At 39.1% G+C, this 25238-nt stretch overlaps 1 protein-coding gene across 11 annotated transcripts in view; it reads left to right on the forward strand.

The window, feature by feature from the left end:
* The window catches only part of robo2 (roundabout, axon guidance receptor, homolog 2 (Drosophila)), a 502406-nt gene that overhangs the window by 373357 nt on the left and 103811 nt on the right, over nucleotides 1–25238 (forward strand). The gene's annotated exons all lie outside the window — the stretch shown is intronic.

Here is a 25238-nt window from a genome sequence, read left to right on the forward strand (position 1 = left end):
GAATGGTTTTGACACATGGCAGAGTCAGACCTGACTTCACAGTTGTATGGCAGGAGACTGGCAGTCCTGAGTTAGCCGCAGATGTCATGTTCCTGCTTTGCATTTAAAATGAAGCCTGTTTTCTCAGCATTATCCACTCCCTTTTGTATTAGCTGAGGATGAAATTCCTCTACCAGTGCTTGGCCTTAAAAATCAGTGTGTTTGCAGCCTAATACCTTAAAAGAAACTTTTTCCACAAAGAACCTTTTATCTTCTGGTTGTTTAGAAACAAAACCAGTATGTTATAGAATCTATAACAACATCATCGTTCTTCTCATAATTTTCTCTTACATAGCTCAGGATATTTAAGGGAGTTCTCTGATTTGTTACATTTAAGAATGAACTTTTCTCTAATATTCCTTCCAAAATTCCTAAGGGGCAATACAATTTGGAAAAAAAAGGGAGAGAGATAGAGAATATTTGACAAAGTAGTAGTATAGAGCTATACAATTCATGTGGATAGCATAGCTTAGATAATTTTATTTTCGAAAAAAAGTTAAAAATGTAAAAGTTAAAAAGTGATATTGAGAGATTTATTCATATACCTGACTTTTTAATTTACATATATTCATTTAGCAGGAGTTTTAATTCAAAGTGATTTGCAAGTCACGACTTTTGATTGCAATCATTGGTATCTTAATCTGTTTTGAAATTTTAGAGATGTCTTCTTGATTGATTGATTGAGCGATTGAGCGATTGAGCGTTTGAGCGATTGATTGAGCGATTGTTTGAGCGATTAATTGAGCGATTGATTGATTGATTTAGCAATCAATCTATATTAATACATGGGGTTATGAATAAAAATATTATATGCTCACCAAATATAAACTTTTGAGATTATTGGAGATCTATTTGTGATTATCTTTACCATGGTAAGTTTTCTCAAAAACATACCTTGTTTTTGATTTTAACTTTGCCTCTCAGTGCGATAGTGAATAATATCGGACATGCTTCCCCACTCTACCCTTTTACAGTAAGAGGATTTATCCCAGAAATGACAGACAATGAATGTTTTTACCCTTTAAGACTCCCATATTTGGATGAGGAAAGACTCCCTGTTGTGGAATGTAGGAGCTGGTGCGGTCCTCAGAGAGGCTGGAGTGAGTGGGTCCTCAGCTAGCCTGAGCAGTAGGGAGCGTTTATCTGTTATTAGAGCAGATTGGATGAAATAATCCTTAGCAGTAAGCTGCATCAAGAGTCCCGGTCAACTCCCCAGGGTAGAGAGAGCCTCCCCGCATGAGTCACTCTAATATGCTTTTAAACGCTCGCATACTCGTGCACACGCTCATAAAAGCTATGCACTTTACACACTGTTTTTTTTTAAACGCTTCTGCATTTTCCATCAGACCGTCATGCTTTCGCTGCGAAAACACACAATACTCATACATCATTACGACACAGAGAACAGCAAAACAACAAGCTCTGTGTACAGGGTGTTTACTTTCAAAACAGCTTGCGCACACACACATACAGATGCACATATGCCAGCAAGCCAATGCCACATGCATCACCCACCCCACAGTAACACACACACACACAAGCACACCACCTGCTAGCGTACACACGCATAATGTATTCCTTTCTCCAGTGGCTCATCGGGGATTAGGCAAATGGTCGGGAATGGAGGAAATATCCACTTTGATAGCCCTTTTTATTTACACTGGAAAAGCACAAGGCATCTGGAATATGTTTACATACAGGGGGAGAAATGTTCCATCTAGGCTGAGAAATGCAACACAGTCACCTCGAAACAAAAGCACTCAGTGTTGAAATTCATTACGATTTTATGGAAATATTTGCAAATATCTGGAAACAACAAGATCTTGATTTAATGTTGACTAAAGACCCTTAATTTTAAACTTGCTGAATGAATGACAATTTATATTAAAATTTTGATTTAATAAATAAATTAATTAATAATACTAATTATTATTATTATTATTGTTACTCAGTGGAGGCTAATACATTTTTAATAATAATGGTATGGTCAACATTTCTTTTACGTTTGAACTCATCATTTTAATCACCTTTATACATTCACTAGTTAATTTTAAAGGTTATTTGGTGCCACATTATTATTTTTTTTTTTTTATTATTATTATTATGTTCTGAACAGTCTCTCAATTAATATGGTTATAAAAAACAAAGTATTAAACTATGCATTTATTTTAGCATAGTATTTGTATTTGTATTAGCCCATTCATGTAATTAATCAACATCGTAGGATGTTGTTGCTGAATTCTGTTTTCAGTTACTTGTATGAGATTTGTTTTGGTCCTATGAAAATCATATTATAATAGTTCATTTTGTTCTACAGACAGTCATTATGCATTACTGAGCTGAGTCAGACTCTTTACAGACCTCTTGTCCCATGTCTTTGGTACTTCCTGTCTGGTTTTTCTGTCCGCTCAGCCCTATGAGCTACAGATGTGAGGTTCAGATACACACACACCCCTGCTTCACGATACAGAGTGCCCAGCTGGATGCCAGGCGGGTAGAATGGGGCAGAGGAGGAGTTGATTTGTATTTAGGTGGAGCTGATCAGTGGGCTGCTGCCCTGTAATTGTGCCCTACCATGACTTCAGCCAAGACCTGAACTCTGAGCCCTGAGATAGACTCTACTGAAGGTCTGTCGAAGATATCTATGGAGGAGAGAGAGAAAGCTAAGGCTTATGGGTAATTGTAGGGTTGCTAGAGCCGTGCAACACTGCATGCGGCGAGAGGAGTTTTATCACCACAGATAGCACAATCCTCTTGTGACCCAATGGTAATTCCATATGAGGGACTGGGCTACTCACCACCCTGTTTGCAGGTTATAATGATGATTTTATAATTTTATAATATAATCAGTATACATTCGATGGATGGATGGATGGATGGATTCATTGATTGATTGATTCATTGACTCATTCATTGATTCATTCATTGATGTGCATGTATTAATAGAATCTGTACATGTTCAAAGCTTTTTTAAATCAGAACTAACCAACTAGAGCTAATGAAATTTGGCATAAGTGGTGTGCTTTATGGCCAAGAGATGTTCTGAAAGAGAAGGAACATTGAGTACTAGATGTGGGATGTCAGTATAGATCATCTTAAGTGCTGTATACTCTCCCACACAGGTCAAAGGCCAGTACAGGTCATCAGTTTTCCCAGCTTGCAGCTGTGGAGTGACCAGAGGTGATAATTCTGTGTTTGTCACGAATCACACCTCTGGATCTTATCATACAGGCACACATATGAAGGCTTTCTACAGGTTTTTCTGAGTGCATTTGCTTTTGCCTTGATGCTTTTAGAGTTTTATAGCACAGGAGCACAAAAAAAATCAATCATGATCTTTATTTCATTGTTTTGTTGCCTTTTAAACCTTCCAATGTTGTTTTATAGAGAGTTTCAGATGTGTACCATTTGTATGCACTTGTGTTGTTCATAGAATAAAGCTAGATTTTATGAAATGCAAGTAGTGTTTGTCCACCACCACAATGCTCTTTGCTTGCTAAAATGTTCTAGCTGATTTTAACAGTGCTGGGTTGTAATTGATTATATGTAATCTGGATTAAGTAACCAGATTCCAAAAATTAATGTAATGTTTAGTGCACTTCTTATTGTTAGCAAAGAATGGAATACAATTTCTCTTTATATTTTTATATCAATATAGTACACGATTATCCTATTCAAATCAATGTGTTTAGTCAAAAGTAATCTAAAAGTAATCAAAAAATGTAGTCCGATTATATTACCTAAAATGTGTAATGTAACGGATTACGTTACTAAGTACATTTTTCATCATGTCATTTGTATTCAATAATGAACTACAATTTGTAAGTAATCTATTCAGCACAGTTTTAAATGCATTGCTGTGTGGTTGCTAGGGTTATCTGATTGGTTGCTAAGTGGTTTCTTACTGGCCCAAGCCGAAGGTCGACTTAATATGAAAAGTGTTAAATATTGTTAAATTCAGTTTCTTCGAAAAGTAATCCCACATGTTTATAGCAAGCCCTAATTAGACCTTCCTCATCTCTACAGATTACGTTCTATCGTTCATTTTTTGTCCCTCGCGCACAGTAACGTGTTTGTTTTAACCACTGAATCTTTAACTTAATTCACCCCACACGTGCCTTCGCTTTATTACACGATCACAAACACACCTGTGTCACACACACCACAGACCATCTGAGGTTTGTATCCATTTGGAATGAACTTGAGGAGCGAGGCAAGACTGGTTGAGTCTGGGGAAAAGACCCATTATATAAGAAAGATCCGGAAGGAACAGGACGTCAAGAAAGCAAACAGGGGACAACAAAGAGTGCAGTGCATTACTCTCTGCAAAGCTAATGCACCATGAGGTTGAGATTTAAACTTCCAGTCCTCAGGGATCCCGGCCAAGAACCACAGCCAGGCTGGGCCGCTCCCCCCCTTGGGCCCTGACAGCGACGTTTCAGCCCTGGCCAGCGGCCGATGGCACCAAAAATAACATCAGGCAACGAAAAGGAAGTAATTATGACTGCCTCAAAATTGGCATCCACATATTGAATTATTACTAACCCGATTCCAAAATAAACACCCAATCCCAGCCGGAGATTGGTCAAAGTCTGCCTGGCCTGGACCGTGTTGCCAAGGAGATGGAAATAATCAACAGAATGAAATGGAACAGAGCGACAGATTACATCACAGCGAATGAGTGCACTTCAAAGGGCTCACTGTATGTGATTTAAACTAAGACAAATGAGGGTTTCTAGAGATTGTTCGAATGCACCATTCCCATGTTTTGAACACAGGCCCACTGTGCATGATTTCCGCCACCCCCGCATAAAAGGTTTTATGCCGACGATTTGCCTTCAGAAGTTAATATTTCAAGTAATACTGTACTGTTGAAATAAATGCAGTGTAGGCTGCCAATTAGGCTGCTGACGTGTGCTGTATGTGTGATTAACTCTCTTCATGAGGTGTGTCTTTTAAAATCTTTTTGGCCTGTTCCCTTGTATTATTATTTTTTTTTTTTTTGAGTTCAGCTCCAGATATGTATTTAAATAACTTTTGTATCAACATTTGACGTGAGCTTCTATAGGGTCACTATGGGTAGTCTGGGAATCCTGGGTGTTTTCTAGAGAAAGCAGCACTCTAAATTTGTAGTACTACAGCGTATAGTGAAAGGGTAATGGGCGGCCAATGCATATTGATGCATGTGGGGAGCGAAGGCTGGCCCGTGTGGTCCGATCCAACAGACGAGCTACTGTAGCTCAAATTGCTCAAGAAGTTAATGCTGGTTCTGATAGAAAGGTGTCAGAATACACAGTGCATCGCAGATTGTTGCGTATGGGTTTGCATATCCGCAGACCAGTCAGGATGCCCATGCTGACCCCTGTCCAATGCTGAAAGCACCAACGGTGGGCATGTGAGCATCAGAACTGGACCACGGAGCAAAGGAAGAAGGTGGCCTGATCTGATGAATCATGTTTTCTTTTACATCACGTGGATGGCCGAGTGCGTATGGGGAACACATGGCACCAGGATGCACTATGAGAAGGCAAGCAGTGTGATGCTTTGGGCAATGTTCTGCTGGGATACCTTGGGACCTGCCATCCATGTGGATGCTACTTTGAGATGTACCACCTACCTAAGTATTGTTGCAGACCATGTACACCCTTTCATGGAAACGGTGTTCTCTGGTGTCTGTGGCCTCTTTCAGCAGAATAATGTGCCCTGCCACAAAGCAAAAATGGTACAGGAATGGTTTGAGGAGCACAACAATGAGTTTGGGGTGTTGACTTGGCCTCCAAATTCCCCATATCTCAATCCTATATAGGTTGCAGCAATTATAATTAGCATGATAATTAGCTTATATAGTAGAAGTCTATGGTATATCCACTTTTGGAGTGTGTGTTTACAGTATGTGTGTGTTGGAAGGCTGTGTTGCACTAGCAAAAGAAATGAATGAAACATACTGTAAGAGAAGATGAATAATAAATGTCCGATTGCACCGTATGTCACAGTGTCAGTGGCCAGTGGGGGCGCTTTGGCACATCCTATTACCCCACTGGTAAAGTTCACCAGCTCAGTCACATTCATGTGTGTGTTTTTGCCATAGCAGGAGGTCTGAAACAAAGACCTGCAGCTCGCTGCTTTGATCCTTCATAGATGTGGACTGTAGGCAGCACTGGATGCCTCTCCTCTTTTTGTCTTTCGTCTTGCCTTTCTGTTCACATCGGAGCCATCTTTCTTTCATTCTACTCTATTTTGTCGCACTTTGCAGCAATCCCTTTCTGAAAGATTTGGCTTGTTCTGATGCATTGTTTATTCATGATTGATGCTGCATGCTAGTCTAAACAAAACAACTACATCCTGACACAAGATACAGGCACTTACACCGCACACTCTTCCATTCGGCTGTACGACTGCCTTAAGTGCTGAGATCACATTGTGCCTCGTATGCAGGTTGTTCCTGTACTGTCTGTCTGCTAATGATCAGATCCATCCATCTTTTTCCTACGCTCCATGATGCTTTGAACAAATTATGGGAGTAACTTCCATTAAACTGTAAACAGTTAGCGAAAGTTTCGCTCTATGAACGCAATAATAATCATTTTCAAAATTGGGTATAATGAGATGACATTAATCTACTCACCCTTCAACCATCAAACATTAAAAGGACATTTGAAGGGGACCTATTATGCCTCCTTTTACAAGATGTAAAATAAGTCTCTGCCTCAAGAGCCTGTTCTCAGTCAGGACGCACTATAATGTCAGAAACTGCGAATATATGCTGCATGGAGATAGAACAGGTATAGTTTAGTTTAATTACGGTTATAACTTATATTGTCTTGTTTTTATCCACTATATTAGTACAAGCCTGTTTACTGATGAGTTTAACGTTTATTGTACTTCACAAAATATGAAGCGTCTGTTTTCACTCTAGAAAATCACTGTAAGAGCTTAATAAAACAGTGCAAGTGTGTATTAAAATATTATCCATAAACTCTCTCTCTCCCTTGCATTATCATCAACATACACAGCGAAGTACACAGAAACACTCATTACAACTAACAGTATACAAATATATAAGACCTTATGCAGTTTTCGGGTGGTGATTAATAAACTGGTAAACTTTATATCTGTAAATCTCCAATGAACTGTAATAAAGTGCTCTCACCTTCATTACTGCCATATCCAGTATCACTCTGGAGACTGTAAGCTGGATCACGAACAGTACTGATCTATCCTTGAATAACAACTTTTTAGCACAACCTCTGTTTTGTATTGTCCCTTTGTATTGACATTCGTTCACAAAACAGTCCGGTGTGAAATGATTTGCGCAGACATAAACGAATTTCGGTAGAGTTGAGGGAGCTTTTTCTTCAAAGACAAAATTAATCCACCTCATCTTCAGCGGCTCAGATTTCGGGAGTAAATGGAGAGAGCTATGTGGATTAATCCATCCAGCTACAGAACACCTAAAACGCTTGGGAGACATTCTCGTCAGTGCAGCAATGGCGGACTGTGTACAACTTGCTGTGAACTTGCTCAGGGTGGTTCCATGGTAAAACGGCAGTATCTGTCAACATTCGTGGGCGGGGCCTGTGGCTAATGTGACGTCACATTGCCAGGAACCTGCAAACGGCTTGTTCTGAGACACTGCTTATGATTTATGGGGATTAAAAAAAAGGAGTGGTTGGATTTTTATCATTATATGGTGGTTGTGTACACACACTGCCAACATACATTTATAGCCAAACACCATGCAAAAGTGAATTTTGCATAATAGGTCCCCTTTAAAAGTGTAAAAGAATAAACAAATTACTACCACAGACCATGAATAACTCCTGATTATTTCTGCAGCAATATTATGGACGTGTTAAATAGCACTGCAGTAATATATGTCTGTATTATGTAACACATTGCCTCAAAAATGTTCATTAACTGGAGTGATAATATTTTAAAGTGATTTCCATCATTTTGACAGACAATAAATATTGTATTTACCTGCTTTAGAAACATTCCAGTAAACACTGCTAATAGGGATTATTAGAAGCATTTTAAAGCATTTGTGTGAAAACAAACCTGGAAAGAGACGTGAGGATTTGAGGAGAAAAACAAGAGATTCTTAATGCATTCCAGTGAATTATTAATGTGATATACTGACAATTAAATCGGCAGAGCAGACCACAAATGCACAGTAGGGCTTATTTGTTGTGCTTTTTTATACTGTTACAGCGAAATACAAACAAAAAAAGAAAATAATCAGGAGGAAAAGAATGCCTATAAAGTTTTGTATTTTGTTTTAATCATTAACATTACCTTTGCAAGTATGACTCTTACAGTTTGTCAGCTTGTGAATTAGCAGAATTTGCACACAGCCACTACAAAACTGTTCAAAAGCTTGTGTTGAAATAAATATAGAAAACAACAACAACAAAAAAAAAAACAGTGTGTCTGTCACGCTTAATGTGACCCCCAATCTCTGATTAACCTCCATGTTCAGGGGAAAGTGAATATTTACAATGACAACAACAACAAAAAATCTTCAGTTACATTTTAACGTTTCCAACAAAGAACTGGATTGACTTCTTTCAGCTTGTTGAACACATATTTTTCAAGGCAGAAACAAACAAACAAAAAAAAGTTAAGCGGGGATCAGCATTAATTTCAGTATCCGTAACAGTGTGATCCTCTTAAGATGGCGGCACCGCCCCAGCATGCAACACGGCGTGACACAGCTTTATATTGAAGCTGCATCACAGACTGTAAGTTAATAATTGCATAATGCTTTGTCTGTAAATGACGGTTTTATATGGTTAATGTTTTCAAAACACTTACTCACGTGCAATAGCAAGTGGGCGTTGATACTGTTTCCTATGCAATGGCGTTAGCTAATGATAACAGTATCATAACATAATAAAAAGAATCCATGTTATGACCCTTTTAATGCATTTGCTAGTAGAGATGTGTTTGGATCAAGTCATAAATATCAGCCAATCACAAATCTTATTTTAGATATAATGTATCAAACTTTTGTAATTGACTTTTTGAGTATGTTTGCATCCCTGTTTATGTCTCATACCACTTAAAGGTAGAGCAAATGTTGCATTTTTCTCTTTCTTATTTGTACACGTGCAGTTAATAAATAAACAAACAAACAAGATAATATATATATATATGTGTGTGTGTGTGTGTGTGTTTAATGTATTCTAACATAATATACAATTTATTTTGTTTGTGTCATATACACTACCGGTCAAAAGTTTGGAAGTTTCGTCTGCTCACCAAGGCTGCATTTATTTAATTAAAAATACAGTAAAAACAGTAATATTGTGAAATATTATTACAATTTAAATTAACTGTTTTCTGTTTGAATATATTTTATAAAGTAATTTATTCCTGTGATCAAATCTGAATTTTCAGCATCATTACTCCAGTCTTCAGTGTCACATGATCCTTCAGAAATCATTATAATATGCTGATCTGCTGCATTTATTGTGTACAATTGTATACAAAATATTTGTGTACAATTTTTTTTTTTTTTTTTCAGGATTCTTTGATGAATAGAAAGTTCAAAAGAACAGCATTTATTTGAAATATAATCTTTTGTAACATAAATGTCTTTACTGTCACTTTTGATCGATTTAATGCATCCTTGCTGAATAAAAGTATTATTTTTTTAAATTTCTTTTCAAAAAAATAAAAATAAAAATTCTTACTGACCCCAAACTTTTGAATGGTAGTGTATAATGTTACAAAAGCTTTGTATTTCAGATAAATGCTGTTCTTTTGAACTTTCTATTCATCAAGGAATCCTGAAAAAAAAAGTACACAACTGTTTTCAACATTGATAATAATCATAAATATTTCTTGAGCAGCAAATCAGCATATTAGATTGATTTCTGAAGGATCATGTGACACTGAAGACTGGAGCAATGATGCTGAAAATTCAGCTTTGCCAACACAAGAATAAATTACATTTTAAAATATTTTCAAATAGAAAACAGTTAATTTAAATTGTAAAAATATTTCACAATATCACTGTTTTCACTGTATTTTTAATTAAATAAATGCAGCCTTGGTGAGCAGACGAAACTTCTTTTAAAAACATTAAAAATCTTACTGATTCCAAACTTTTGACCGGTAGTGTATCTTAAATCGATTCAAATCTAATTGTGCTATTGACATCTTTTTAAGAAAGAATGAGAAAACATCTAATTAAATGCAAACAAGTCTGTAATCGCACCTCATGTACTATCCTGAATTTACTGTTTTTCAAAAATCCATAGAGTGGCGTGATCATCTCAACCACTTGTCGTTGGTTCAGCAGGGCGTCTGTAAATCTGCCTGAATCATTTCAGAGCAGGTGCTGTAATGCTCCAATCAGCGCAGCACAATGGCCGGAGATTTCCACTGCAGAATCTAAAGACAGACTCAGCTGAGTTTATCTCTGCAAGCAGCAGTCATTGCCTTCTGGATGTGTCTTTAATGCCGCCACTTATGAAGTCTCTTGCCGCTGATTGCTAGTGACATTTTGGGGGCATCGACAAGCTCATTTAGTCACACCGAAGAACGCTTAAGAAAAAAAAAAAAAATCTCTCGCTGGCTTGTTCTAGTTGTTGCTTTATTTAATGAGGGATGTGTTGTTTTTGTATGTGCGTCTTTCATCAGTGTTGTACTGTGATCATTTGGAATTCTGGGTAAGAGAAGTTCATGTATGTCAAATGCACGAACACAGTTTTCTGACCTGTGTTCTCATGTTCTGCTCTAGCCCGAAGGCTGATGCCTCCCCAGCAGAATATGGTTTGATTTTCTTTGCTGGAAAAATGGAATAATAATACACAACCATAAGACACCCAGCAGGCAAAACGAAACAGAGAGAGAGAGAGAGACGGTCAGTGAGAGAGTGAATTTCTCCTCCAGCCATAGGTCAAAGTCCTAGCAGCTGTTAGTGGGAGGGCTGTGTGTGTGTGTGTGTGTGTGTGTGTGTGTGTGTGTTTGTGTGTGTGTAAAAGAAGATACTAAAGAAGTGTTTGCACATTCACATAGAGCAGCGTTTCTCAAAGTGTGGGGCGGACAAACGAGAGGAAATTTGGTCATTTTTGTGCCCATCTCTATTAAACTTTTAAACGGTACGGTCCCACATATAGGATTTAGAACGTTCAGAGACGTCACTTAACTGCCAGATTAAAACTTTCGCAGAGCCAGAGACGGACGCGCTCAGCAGCGCTTGTCATTTATCACAACTATGCAGTGTTTTCAACAACATAATGTTTATTTTAGGTTTCAGACATTTAAATATACATAAGTACTAGTAAAACAATACATTTAGAGTTTGTAAAGTACACACTGATGTCTATGGAAGTAGCAATAACTATCAATTCTATAATTTGCCGACGTATTTTATTCATATCAGATACACATAGTGTAAGTAACTGTAAAGTTTACTAGATTTTGGTGTTTGAAGTTTACTACGGCCACTTACTTGCATGAATTTCGGGAGAAATTGATGAATTCACATGCTGTAACTGACAGGACTCTCTGACCTGCTGCGCAAACAAACATGGCGGCGCCCATCTCGCGTTATAGATCAAGATCATTTATTAACGTTTTTAAACGACAAAGCACACTCACTTACACATATTTGAGAATCAGAATATCAGATAGTTGATGACATGGTAAGAAAGTTTGTGAATATTTTGAATAAAAAAGGAGAAATGAAATAAAAGCGTTACATCTGACAAGCATGACGCGTCGCCATGGAAACAATAAGGGGAAACGTTCTAAAATAATGGTCGCGTAAAAAAGCTCAGCTAGAATATTATTTAATTTATAATTTATATATAATAAATTATAATGCAAAGTGATAATATAATTGCACTTTTATTTTCTCTGTTTGAACGTTTTTAATGCTGTTATTTGATGTTATGTTTTTAAAATGTGATGTTAATAAAATAAATGTTAATATATTTTAACAGTTAAAATTAAAGCCTAGTTTATGCTGCGTTCCAGGCTGGTTTTTGAGCCCGTAAGTCACGACTTAAAACCACGACTCATGACTTTGTAGCGTTCCAGGCAAGTCATGCCAAACTGCCTGAGTGTAAACAAACCGGCATGACGCACCATACGGAGCTTATGCTCATTTACAATTATTTCTATCGCCAAAGGTGCTTACTCCTTGCTTATTTGAGAGAAACGGAGGAGGAAAAACGGTGCATAAGGCAAGAGAAGCTGTTATACCTTTTATTTTACGTTATTTTACCGTGCACTTGCATAAAAACCGCATCCGTAAGGGCTGCCATTGTTGTTTCGCGGGCTTTGTGACGTCAGAACGCGGAACTGGGAGTACATCGATCTAGTGCAAGTTCACGTGTGGGAAGTCACGGGTCTGACTGTCGTTCCAGTGCACTTTCACGGGTAGAAGGTTGGAAAAACACGGGTTATGGGTTGCCTGGAACGCAGCATTACATTTTGTTGGGGCAATTGGGGACGGGTGGGGCTCGGAACCCTTCCCCACATCCAAAGTGGGGAATGGCAGAGAAAGTTTGAGAAACACTGACATAGAGGGTCAGTCTCCATCGAAGTCTGAATTGCCTCCAATGAGATGTTGGTAAACAGTTTCCGTGTCAAGTGTTTTATTTTATTTTATTTTATTTTACATATCTATGTATTATTCATAATCAAATCTAATAACTATATTATATTATATTATATTTTATATATATATATATATATATATACACTATCTAATAACTTTTTATTTCTCTTTTCTCCATCTTCCTGGATCTCTGCTGTTCCTGTGTGTGTTCTGATGTCTTCCTCTTGCCCACATTTAGGTAAGTTTTGTAACTTGCACTCTCTCACACGCATTGAATGTTTAAAATAATTTAGAATAGCATGCTAAATTTGCAGTATACAAAAGAGCACACTATTGGTGTAATGTATCCCACAATGCAATGCTCTCAACTTGACCTTCCATTTTCAGCGTGACCAACGAACCAGAATTAATTACAGATGTGACTTTTTACAGAAGCATTTTTGTTGACTTATTTAATGGGATTGCCGTCACTTTTTTAAAAAAAAATATAAAATGATTTAAAAAGTTTCAAAATGAAACGGCGCAGGTCATGTGACACCAATGTAGCATGTTAATGTTTAAAGTCATTGCATAATGTGTACTTTTTCACATACTATTTTTAAATAGTATGCAGTATATAGTATATACCTCACAGTAAGTAGCAAGTATTCCATTCCGAACTTTGCTATTAGTCGTTTTTCCACCATCAGGCCGAATGGTTTTCATTGCATAACTGTTCCATTCCATGCAAATCGAGGCCAGCTGGTACAGTTACGGTTTCATTCTCCACTGTGGGGCTGATAACGGCCGCTCTTTGGAATGTAATACGAAAGCATCAGTCGTTGCCTTGGTAACACAATGGTTTACTGATAATATGAGATGTAAATAATGACCGCGGTATGGAGGATGATCAGATATTTCTTTTAATTTTATTATTAATTTGTGTTTACGTCGCTAAAATAGAGCTGTTAGCCTGCTACAGAGAAACTGTAGAAAGTGACCAATCCTAATTGGCAACATAACTTTATAGATTCTACCAGCACGATTCAGCACGATTAGACAACCTTGCCGAGAATTCTGATCTGATCTAATCTTTCTAATCGTGCCATGCTGTACCAGGCTCAAGTTGAAACATAACTGGACCATTCCTTACCGTTCTTAGAACCGTTCGGCCCACTGGTGGAAAAGCGACTATTGTCTTGGGTACACTACCACAAATCAAAAGCTTTTCTTTTGCTGTAGTTCCTTCAGAACCCTGTGCAATGACATCCATATTCCTAGCTGAGCTCTTATAGACGCCCTCTAAACATTCAACATTCAAATATTTTATATGTGCAGATTGTCAGCATTAATTACGTTTGATAAACCGACTCATGAGGATTGTAAACAACACTTAAATTATGATGCGCTCTTTTTGTCATCGATTAGAATCTCGCAGGCTGAGCTTCAGTTGACTATGAGCCTTAATGAGATTACAGTGGTTTTAAATTGAATTTCCTCAAATATTAACATATTGGCTGCCGTAATCCTGATAAAATGCCCAGCACTCAATATTCAAAAGCAACAGATGGTTCTTAACACCAAAACGACAGTATCTTCCCCGCTACACTCTTCAGTTTGTCAGTTAAGGGAAGTTCAATGAAAATAAAGTGAGAATGTGAGACTAAACCAAGAGCACTAGATATAAATAAACATGTACGTTCTAGTCTAAAGCTCTTAACAGGATTTCCTAAATGTGTCCAAACTCTCTAAAAAAGTGCCCAGTCCCTGGCTGGGTAAATGTAGTCCGTTCTGTGAGTGTGTGAAGTTAATATTTGTTCGGGGAGGCCCGATGTGTGTGTTCAAGGCCTGCTGGGATGACTGGAGACTGGAACGAGATGGAAGGATGGATAAAGGAGGAGAAGTAGGTCTAATTGGCTTAAATGGACCTGTCTCAGGCTCAGAGGAGCAGGGTGAATGACAGAGAGGAAATAGATGAATGTTTTGTTTGACATTGTGACCTGCACATATGTTTCCACAAACGCTAACACGTTTATACCTAGCAAGCACTTTACTGAGCTTTAGATTGGCTTATAGTTTAGCTCTGGATTCTTGACTGTCGTGTCTAGTATTGCTGTAACTCTCCTCTTCTCAATTTCAGTTTTATATTCTTTTAAATTCTTCTGAGTTTCCTCAGTTTTTGGTTTCTGCCTTTGTCTCTGTTCTTCTCTTTCCTGGTCCTGGCCTTTCTCTCTCTCTCTCCTTCTCTTCCTCTCCCTCTGACTCTGTCCTATCACTGTCACATTATATTGCTCATCCACTTCCTTCTTCATTTTATCTTCTTTTTCCTCCTTCCCTTTCTTCCTCCTCTTCCTCTGCAATCTCTGCCTTTTCCTGTCTTGATCTCTATGTCTTCCCTATCACTGTCTTGATCTCTTCATCTGATTCTGCCTGTCTCTCAATCTCTTCTGTCTGTCTCAATCTCTCTCTCTTTCTGCTTCTGTCTCAGTCTCTTCCTCTTCCTTCTTCTCTACCATGTTACTGTCTCAATCTCTTCCTCCTCCTCCTCCTCCTCTTCCTCTGGCCGTCTGTCTCAATCTCTCTCTCTCTCTCTTGATCTCTTCCTCTTCCCCTTTTTGCCTCATTCTCTTTCTATACTTTTTCCTCTTATTCGGTCTCAATCTCAGTCTCTTCCTCTGCTTCCTCTATATTGCTTCTTTTTCTTCCTCTGCAATCTCTGCCCCTTCCCTGTCATGGTCTCAATTTCATCCTATTCCTCTTCCTCTGTCTCTGCCCCTGTCTTGATCTCTTCCCTGTCTCTGTCTCTTCCTCTTCTTCTGCCATGCATGTCTCAATCTCTCTCTCTTCTTCTGTCTTGTTCTCATTCTCTTCCTCTGTCCTGTCACTGTCTCCATCTTTTTATTCTCAGATTCACCTACTCTACCTGTCTTGATTTCTTCATCATTTCTGTCTCACTCTCTCATTCTTCTCTCTCCTTGTCTTCTTTTCCCTCATGTTCTGTCTTAATCCCCACCTTTTCCTGTGTTTCCCTTTGATCGCTTCCCTTTTTTCTTCTTCTTCTTCCTCTTCCCCTGTCACTGTCTCAAATACTTCCTCTGACTCCTCCTTTTTTTCTTTCCCTGCCTCTCCTTAATTTCTTCCTCTTTTGCATCTCTGTCTTGATTTCTTCCTTTTCTTCACCCATTGCCCTATCTCTGTCTGTTTCTGTCTTGAGCTCCTCCTCTTCATCTGCCCCTGTGTGTCTCTTTCTCTGCCTATGTCATGGTCTCAATCTCTGTGTAACTGGTCCTCTTCGACCCGCTCTGAGTGGGATTCGAACCGATGCCTCTGGCATGGGAGGCAGGCACGCTAACAAGGGCGCTAATTACAGCAGTATAGCGTCAGTCGGTAGCGTGCCTCTTGAGGCAAGGGTTAGTGATGTTTACCTGCACAGCTCTTATTAGCTTGCCTCCATTACACTTGCCCCCTAAACCTCACTCCCATCCAGGTCATGGCACCAAATGTAACCGGTCCTATTCGACACTCTCCAAGTGGAATTCGAGCCAGTGTGCTAACAAGGACACTAAAGCGTCAGTCGCTAGCACTCCTTTTGAGGCCAAGAGAATGAGGTTTACATGCATAGGTCTTACTAACTTGCCTCCATTACATCTGCCTCCTGCTCTTCCACCGACTCTACCATTATCTTGTTCGCTTCCTCTCTCATTTCTTCTTTCTTTTATTTTACCTGTCTTAATCTTGACCTCTTCCTCTGCTTCCTCCTGATCACTTCACTTTTTTCCTTCCTCTTCCTCGATCTCTTCCCTGTCATCTACTCTCTTTATCTGACTCTGCCTACGTTTTGATCTCTTCCTCTTCCCCTTCCTCTGCGCTGTCTCAAACTCTCTCTCTGTCTGATTCTGTCTCAATCTCCTCTTCCTCTGCCCTTACATCCTGTTTCTAGGCTTCTGTGCCCCTGTCTCTCTGACTGTCTAATTAGAGAGCTACATTACCTCCATCCTTTGGCTGCTGTTACAGTATGTGACATTGCTATATAAATTTGAATCTCACAGACCTCACAGTTTGACCAGCTGTCAAACAAATGTCTCAGTGAGGAACGGCCGTTAACAGCCTGTAATTTATGGCCCTGTAAAGATGACAGTGATTGATTCTCTCTACTTTCCCATATTTCATTGTGCTGATGTGACAGAATGATAATTGGACTGAATTTAAATGAATTTGGTTGTTTTAACTCATTCCCGAAGTCACGTTGGTTCGTTCACAATTTGCTTAACTCTTAGTTACAAAACCACATTATATTGAGGTCAAGTCCTCTTCTGTCTCTATCATCTTTTCCTCCCTCTTTCTCTCGACAAACCCTCCTCCACGCTCACAGACTTATCTCTCTTCAGGGTCATTGCCAGGGGTTACCAGGGATGATTGAGACAGACTCTTTAGCGTTTATCCAGCAGTCTGATAGCAGTTGCTGAGGGCCCTCTTTGTTCTCAACACACACATACTGCGTTTATCTGCCATTGGAAGTGCCAGCAGAGGGTCTGTGTCCACTGGTACACAAAGACTGTTCAGTGCGTAAATCTCTTAGCAGAGCCTTGGTCCATATGGAGAACTGATTGCTGCTGTGTGTGTGTATTCTCCTAAGACTGACTCTGATTTGCGTTCCTCTTTTGTATCTAAGCGTGATTGGTGTTCACTTAGCTAGAGTTGTTTGTTTTGATGGGTTAACCCAACCTGGTCTCATAGGAAAGACGTACCTGTCTAAACGTTTTCGCGAGTTGCCAAAATACGTATCAATGTGTACATATCACTGCAGTTTCCAACAGAAATGAACGCTAGAGGCAGTAAAACGGCAAGGGCTTTTAATCGTTTTCATACACAGTTATGATTACGGGGTCAGATTATGGATTAATAAAGACTTGTTTTCAATGTCTCCTTGCACAATATTATGTTATGACTTCAAAACGCTTTTTTTTTTTTTTTACCAGAGTGCATGATTTGTAATCAAATATATATTGGACTTTGCATCGCTTAACCAGCTCCATATGTTTCGCTTTTCTAACATAACAAGCTTGCTCGGTAGCTCAGCTGATACGCAGTTGTACTTAGTTAGGACGAGGAAGCCCTGGGTGCGAATCCCGTGAAAGGCAAGTCACGGTAAAAGAGCTCAAAGAGAGATCTGAACAAGCTAAAACAGAACAATTACGGATGTTTTTTATGTCACATTTGTTTTTGTTAACACTATCGGGTAGGTTTAGGTGTAGTGTTGTTTTAAAACGCAATGTAGTGCAAATTTCAAATCAGAACTGCGGTGATTCATATAAAAACCAACGTCATAAAAACGTACCATATTCACGTTTATCTGTTCCGGCAAAAAAAACTGCAGTGATATGTACGTATTGGTACGTAGTTTGCGACTCGCGAAAAAGTTCCCACAGGTACGGTTTTCTAATGAGACTGGGTTGCGTTAACCATAGCAACAGGTGCGTCACACAGTCATTTTGCTGTTTAGATGGATAATGCAGACGGTTCAAAAGTTATGTTCAAAAGAAGCTAGATGCCGTGCAACAGAATGGACCCTCGATTTACAGCCCTAATAGAAAAACATGTGATATACACTGTAACTATGGCACCACTCCTTTATAGTTTTCTCCTTTATAGTTTTTAATTAATTTATTGGTAGTTTTCAGCGTGATTTCAGGCAACTTTGCACATGGAAGGCAGCCTCATTTCTTCTGTAAGATGGTGTTGTGACAAGTATTTTAGGCCGGAAGCTGTACAACTGTCTGTGTTTTACGATGCAAGTGTCTGGAAATTGTGCTTAAATGTTTGTATCACCACAGAGAAAGACGCTGGAAGTGTGAAAACTCATGCGTGACTGGAGGAGCCCTTTTTAAAGCAGAGTGCTAATTATTGTCAGCCGGGTCAGGCCGTGTTTGTTTGCACCTGCGGTTTGCATGCTTACCGAGTTTTGAGGGCGCTTTGAAGTGCACTAACTAAGGAGTTCACCAGAGCACACTAACCTCATAATATCCACCCTGGATATTGTTAAATTACTGAACGTGTCTGGAATTGACATTTATGCTGATCTCCTCCCCTCAGTGTTTTAGATGTGGACTAGATGCGGTATATAATATGTCTCTCTTGTTTTGAGGTGAATACGAGGCCAGTGGAAGAACATTGTATTCCCAATAGTCCAGCTAAAAGCAGAACAAAGTTAGATTGACTACTTTTCTCAATGTTGACTCAGTCAGCAAACATTTGAGTGGCTTCAGAGGTGCATGCTGGGAACATGGCAGATTTTAAATTATTAGCTTAACTGATAGATTTAACCAGACTATGTAATTTATTTGTTTTTCCAATGTCTTAAAGGAATGAAATGCATAATTAAAAAGCATTTCCGTAGAAATAATGTACAATCATCCGGTCATTTTCGCAAAATAAAACCGACATGAACCACGAGGTCTTATACTGTCTTAACACCCTAAAGTGGTTTATTTTGCAATATTGACTTGTTGGCTATATATCAAATAAGTAATAGGTATAAAATATTGATTTGAGTTGAAAATACTGTATTAATACTGAAATATTTCACCACATGATGCAGTCATTGGCCAATCAGAATCAGGTATTCCATAGAGCTGTGTAATAAATGATGCAGGCACAATCTACAATCTAAACAGGCACAAATCTGCTCACATTTTATTTACTATTACAGTGTTTTCATTATAACTTCATGTAAACTGCTGTAAGCTTTTTCGTTCAGCTGTCAAGTTGCAAGACACCCATGGATGACCCTTCAGATGCCATGCTGTGACTTTTTATGAAACGTCTTGCTCGTTTTATGTTCGGCAGCTTTGCTTTTCTCTGCAGTACAATGTGGTGACATGCTGTGCCTAGCCGTAAATAATCTGCCTCATGGTAAGAGAAGGTAATTGTTCATTGTAATATTCTGGCCCTCGACAGATTCACAGTTTAGACTGTTGGCTGTGCAAACAGCAGTAACCAGAGAGAGAGAGAGAGAGAAAGAGAGAGAGAGGCTGGTAAATGAGGAGGAAAATCCCTGCGCACGGCGTTTGGCCGAGCTTCAAGACATGTCTTTAACACGCCGATAGAGCTCTGACACTCTCTCATCTCACCTTAATGGAAGCATTTCTGCTTTTCATTGGATTCCTGTTAAGATCTGTTGTGTGTGGTGGCACGTTAACAAAATGAACTTGTGGAAAAATAAATATCCATTTCCCATTTCCTTCCCTCATTCACTGGAATTCCATCTGCAAAAACTCTTGCTGACTTTTCCCTGTCAAACTTGAGTGAAACACTAGCCTAATGCTTCTTTATTGCCTTTTTACGACAACCGACACCCCCCCCCTTAACGAGAGCCAGCCGGCCAATTACAGCGCAGGGCCGTTGAGCAGTGAGTCTCTGATGGCGTTTGTGTTGGAGAGCGCTGTTATTGTTCATTAGGTGAAAGAGAGGAGCTCCTGCACTAATGAGAAACGTGCTGCAGCCGAGCTGCGTGTACCAACAGGACCACAATTCAATTAATTAGAACATATTGCCTAATAATGTGTGGAGAGGCCTGAATAATCCTGATGTGCACTCCCAGTCCTGTCTTTTTCCTCTTTCTCTTTCTCTCTCTTGTTCTGCGGCGCGCTGTGTTTGTTTGACCATGCTTTTGGGGTTGGAGCACAAGGGTTTGAGAGAGTGTGCTGTGTGTTTTGGCAGATGGAGGGACCTTACAAAAGGAAGGCTAGTGCCAACAGGCTGCAGTGAAGAGAAAAAGACCTCTTGTGCTTTATTTTTTGGTGTTTTTCTCTCTGTTTTCCTGCATTGGTTTGTGGAAGTCATTGTAGATGCATGAAGCATCAGGTGCGAAACGTGACCGATCGCTCCCCAGGTAACAGCTCCACCCTTCTCGTCTCATAGACCCCCTCATCACGGCTCTCCAAATGATAATTAGGTCAGTCTCAAAGGGTACCAACCGGTGGTTTTTGTTGGGACTTTGCTTAGCAACTACATCTTGTAAACACAGTGAAATATCACAGTCTCTATTTTCATCTTTGATTTAGATCCATCGTTATTTAATCTGTGTTAGTCGCCCATAAAATTTGTTGCATTTTCTGTTATGTGGCAACATATGAAATTCATTAGAATATTCAATTTTTGTAGACAATGGGTAAATACTCATGTGTTTGAGTGCTTAGAGACATTTGTGAGTTTTTGATGGATAGAAATGTGTATGATGTATTTTGTTGAAGTGAAAGGACAACTGGACCTTCTTGAATTTCTTATTGGTCAATGTTGCATCATTTTTTTCTCAACTATTGGTAACATGGCAGAGAAAACCTTTGCAGTTTTTCATCTACATCCTTGCGATGGACCATTGCAATACTCTCTGACTGAACTAATGTGTAGACAGAGGTTACACTGTATTTTAAGTTGTCCTTGTTACAATTATACATTTAAGTACTGCGTAATAATAACTAACTATTACTATTACTACTAATGTACTTACTTTAGGGTTAGGATTAGGGTTTTGTTTAGGGTTAGTTGCGTGTAATTATGCATAATTTATAGTTATTACCACAGTAACTACATGTAACTTGTAACAAGGACTAGAGTTGTCAAAAGTACCGACTTCGGTACCTATCGGTACTGAAATTTTAAAAATGTGACACTTTGAGCGCTGTTGAGCGGATTCGTAAACAACTCTGGTTGGCAATTGTGTTCACGCACTCATGGGATATGTCTGTGATTGGCTTCAATAATCAACGCGTGGCAGCGTTTGAAAGCACACGGAAGTGTTTGAATTTGAAAGTGTTTTAAAAGCGCGAATGGGAGTGCTTAAAAGCAGGTGTTCTATCAGCGGACTGGTCTGCGATAGAAGCCTGGTTTCAAATGCTCCATGTGTTTCTGTGTAAGTGCTTAGTGAAGAGCATCACTGATGACTTTTTACTATGTTTTTACAGCGTTGATCATTAAAGCCAATCACAGACATATCCGATGAGCGCGTCAACACAATGGCCAATCAGAGTTGTTTACGAATCCACTCAACAGTGCTCAAAGCGTCACATTTTTAAAATTTCAGTACCGACTAGGTATAGAAGTCGGTACTTTTGACAACTCTAACAAGGACACAGTAAAATAAAGTGTTACTTAGGGTATGTTTACACAACAAAAGTATACTAAAAACGGAAACGTTTTTCCTGTACAGACGACAGCATTATCAAAACTATCTCCTTTTACACAGATCTGTGAAAATGACTAAAAACGCTGTATTCTGCTGCCAGGCCAGTAGTTGGCAATGTCACTTTTTAAAGAAGTATATGTGCCTGTAGACTGAACACTTAATAGAGAACCTCAGGGATGACATGTTTTTGTAGGCAAAACCCGGAAGAGAGTTAGCATTTTAGGACTCCCAGTTCCATTGCCCTGAAGTCAATGGGTTTTTTGAATGGGTTTTTGCTAAATTGCCTGAAATAAGGTCTGTGGTTAACAAAGCCTCTAAATATTTTCACGTTTTGATCTATGACATAAAACACACCAGTTATAACCCGCTTGTGATTTTTTTTAAACCTTTATTGTGTCTTAAAAACGGCAGTTGCTAACAAATTGCTAAAAGGGACTACTTCCTTTGGTGGGGACTTTAGACATCATCATGACAAACAGGACATTTGGACAGCATTTCTCATGAAAAAGTGGATAAGTATTCATACACAGCGCAAATCATAATCAGCGAGCCTGTTTTTAAGTAAAGTTGTTTTCTAAATAAAGTTTGAGGAAGCTTGGTGATGGTGACGTTGATCCGCGACCATGGTGTGCTGTAGCCCGTTTATAGCCTACTGTTAGCTTTTTATATCTGACGACTTTATTTAGGCTTCAAAATGTATAAATGTTGTGTTAACTTGTAAAGATTACAAGACACAGAGCTTATTTTTTGCGATTTTCCAAAAGTCTATGGGAAAAATGCGTTGGCTTTCGATCGAGGGAACCCGTGCACCGCTAACTTCCGGGTTGGCCTACAAAAACACCTCATCCCTGAGGTACTCTATAGGCGTGCACATGACATCACCATTTTCACAAATTCAAGTTTTACACAGAGACAATAACGATATTGTTTTTTTTTTGTTTTTTTTTTATTCTTTTCAAAATTTTGCATTTTGCATGTTAATGAATGGCCAAAACACATTAAAAAATTTTCAATTTTTAGTTGAAAATGTTGTAGTGTAAACAGCCCCTTAGACACATTCCAATTCAAATCTAGGCAAAAAAAAAAAAAAAAACTGTTGCCCCACTGTGAGATTTGTGACGTAGACAGATGTTCTCCACACTTTGAGAAAAGCTCACCATTTCTTAGTTTGTGTTTGCAGTGGAGACACACACACTTAAAACGCTTGGTCTTTGATAGATCAAACAGGCTGGCAGGACTCATTTATGAAATAAATGGTGAGGTGATTCACTTCCCCTGGAGACAACAGTATTTAGCACCGTCACCTGGGGCCGAGGGAGATAAAGAGCAAACAAGAGAGAGAGAGAGCTGCCCAAATGGACCCATCTAAACTCCACCATCCTTCATTCTGATGACTGGTGATTTGGGTCTTGGAAGGGCGGGTGAGTTGCTCATGGAGAGCCTAGGCCCAGAATTCCCATCATGATGGATAGAAGGTGTTTGGAGAAGAAAAAGAGACCGGTTTACCCTGTAGCAATAGTAAGCGGGAATTAATTAGAGGGACTGAAGGAGAGTGTGGAGAGGATGGATGATGGAGAGAAAGCAATAGATTCTAGTTGTAAATAAAAAAAAGATTATAATTGAATTCAATGTTTAATTCAATGTATTACAGTCCTGGAGATTAGACCTGGCGTGGCTTTGATATTCACCCCAACAGCCAGATGATACACCGATAACTGTCTAAACTGAACAGCAAAGCACAAACAAAGTGCTTCATTTTGAAGTAAATGGCAGCTTTAAAGTGTCGGTTTGAAGCTGCTGGTCCTGTAGCAGCGGGTGTTAGGTGGGATTATGTCCACACTGGCAGTTACGATCAATCAGTGTCTTTTTCTCTAACTAGATCATCTTTACCATTCCCTCATGGCAGTGTTAGATAAACCTTCTTACTGCCATTTGAAACAGAGTCCTTTGTGCCATCCGCTATTTTACCCAGGTTTTCAAAGCAAAAAGAGGGATAGCTTGAACTCAAGGCACAATCGATGAAGGGAAGGATAGAACAACAAGGACAGATGTAGTGTTTTGGTTACGTTTACAGGTTTAACGGTTAATTAGAGGTGATTCAAGAGTAATGATCCACATTCATACCTTATTAATTGTGTTTTGATTTGTTTTGCTTTGTTCATTCTCAGGGTAAGCTATTAAAAGGTCTGTATGCTTGTATATTTCAAACCCACACGTTCATAGCACACACAGAGACGCATACAAAGAATAATATTTCTCTCTCTGTCTGTTGCCAAGGTAGCAAATGACAGGGTTGGCAGTGGAGAATTTTGTGTCCCCCCTCAAATGTTCAGTCCCCCTTTATTTGGACCAATCAGATTGTGCCATCATTTACCTCAGCTTACGTGCTACACACGGTTCAGTCCTCATGTAGCAACAGCCCCGAGCCACAGGTACTTATTTGTTATTTTGACTTGATTGCATCACAAAGCTTCGTCTGCGAATTTCATCATGCCTACCGATGGAGACGGAATCTGATTTGTCAAGGTCCGGAGTTGAATTAATGCATTCCTGTTTTTAATAACTCAAGTAAATATTGAAATAAGCTTAAATAAACATCAATTGCCTACATTAAGTCAAGTGTTTTTAAAGGTCATGGATCATAGCTGGAATCGTTCCGCAGCTCTGAATTTTTTTAGACCTCTCATTCTCTCAAAATAATGACTTTCCACAGTCATTGAAATGTTAAAGAGGTAAAACTGTTGAATAATTCCATCTCTAATGTGTTGTCCTGATGCCTAAGCCTGGCTCTAGGACTCAACACAAAAGTAAACCCTCTTCCTGATTAAATATTCACCCGGCTTGCTGATCGATCTCTCCTCAGCTGTTCCACGGGCCAGAGAGCACAGCGTTGGCCCGGACTGCCCTCTCAAATCCTTCCAGGGATTATTCTTCCGAACCATATTTTTCTTGCTTTCTTGTTTTTCTTTCTCCTTCCTCTCAGTTTAAGACACACTGAACCAGAGTGTATACTGTTAGACAAAGGATCAATCTTCCACTGCTCTTTATATATAAGCTGCCTTGTGACCTTCTTAGGTATATTAAAAGGTATAGGTTCATTTATTATTTTATTTATGAGCATTTCATTCTGGGATTGCTCTTATTTACACTGTCTGTCTTAAAATGCTACCTATGTATGTAGGAAGCTCACTTGTTGTATCTAAATTCTGTCAGAATCCATAATCTGTAATGACCTTGTCAATATATAAAAACAATTCAATAACATAATGAAATTTCATTGGTTTCACAAAGAGAATCAACACATGGCTCAGGTTGAGAGGTCGCCATCCTCATTGACGTAGCATCTTGCTAATGACTGTTTGCATTTCTATGTCACCGCTGAGGCACTTTGCCGTCTAATTACCGTCCGGCTCATTTGAAGCTCCTCTGCGTCTCCTTGTTGTGTCTCTGTTTGCCTCCGTC

This window comes from Ctenopharyngodon idella, chromosome 15 (genome assembly GCF_019924925.1).
Source record: "Ctenopharyngodon idella isolate HZGC_01 chromosome 15, HZGC01, whole genome shotgun sequence".
NCBI classification, from domain to species: domain Eukaryota; kingdom Metazoa; phylum Chordata; class Actinopteri; order Cypriniformes; family Xenocyprididae; genus Ctenopharyngodon; species Ctenopharyngodon idella.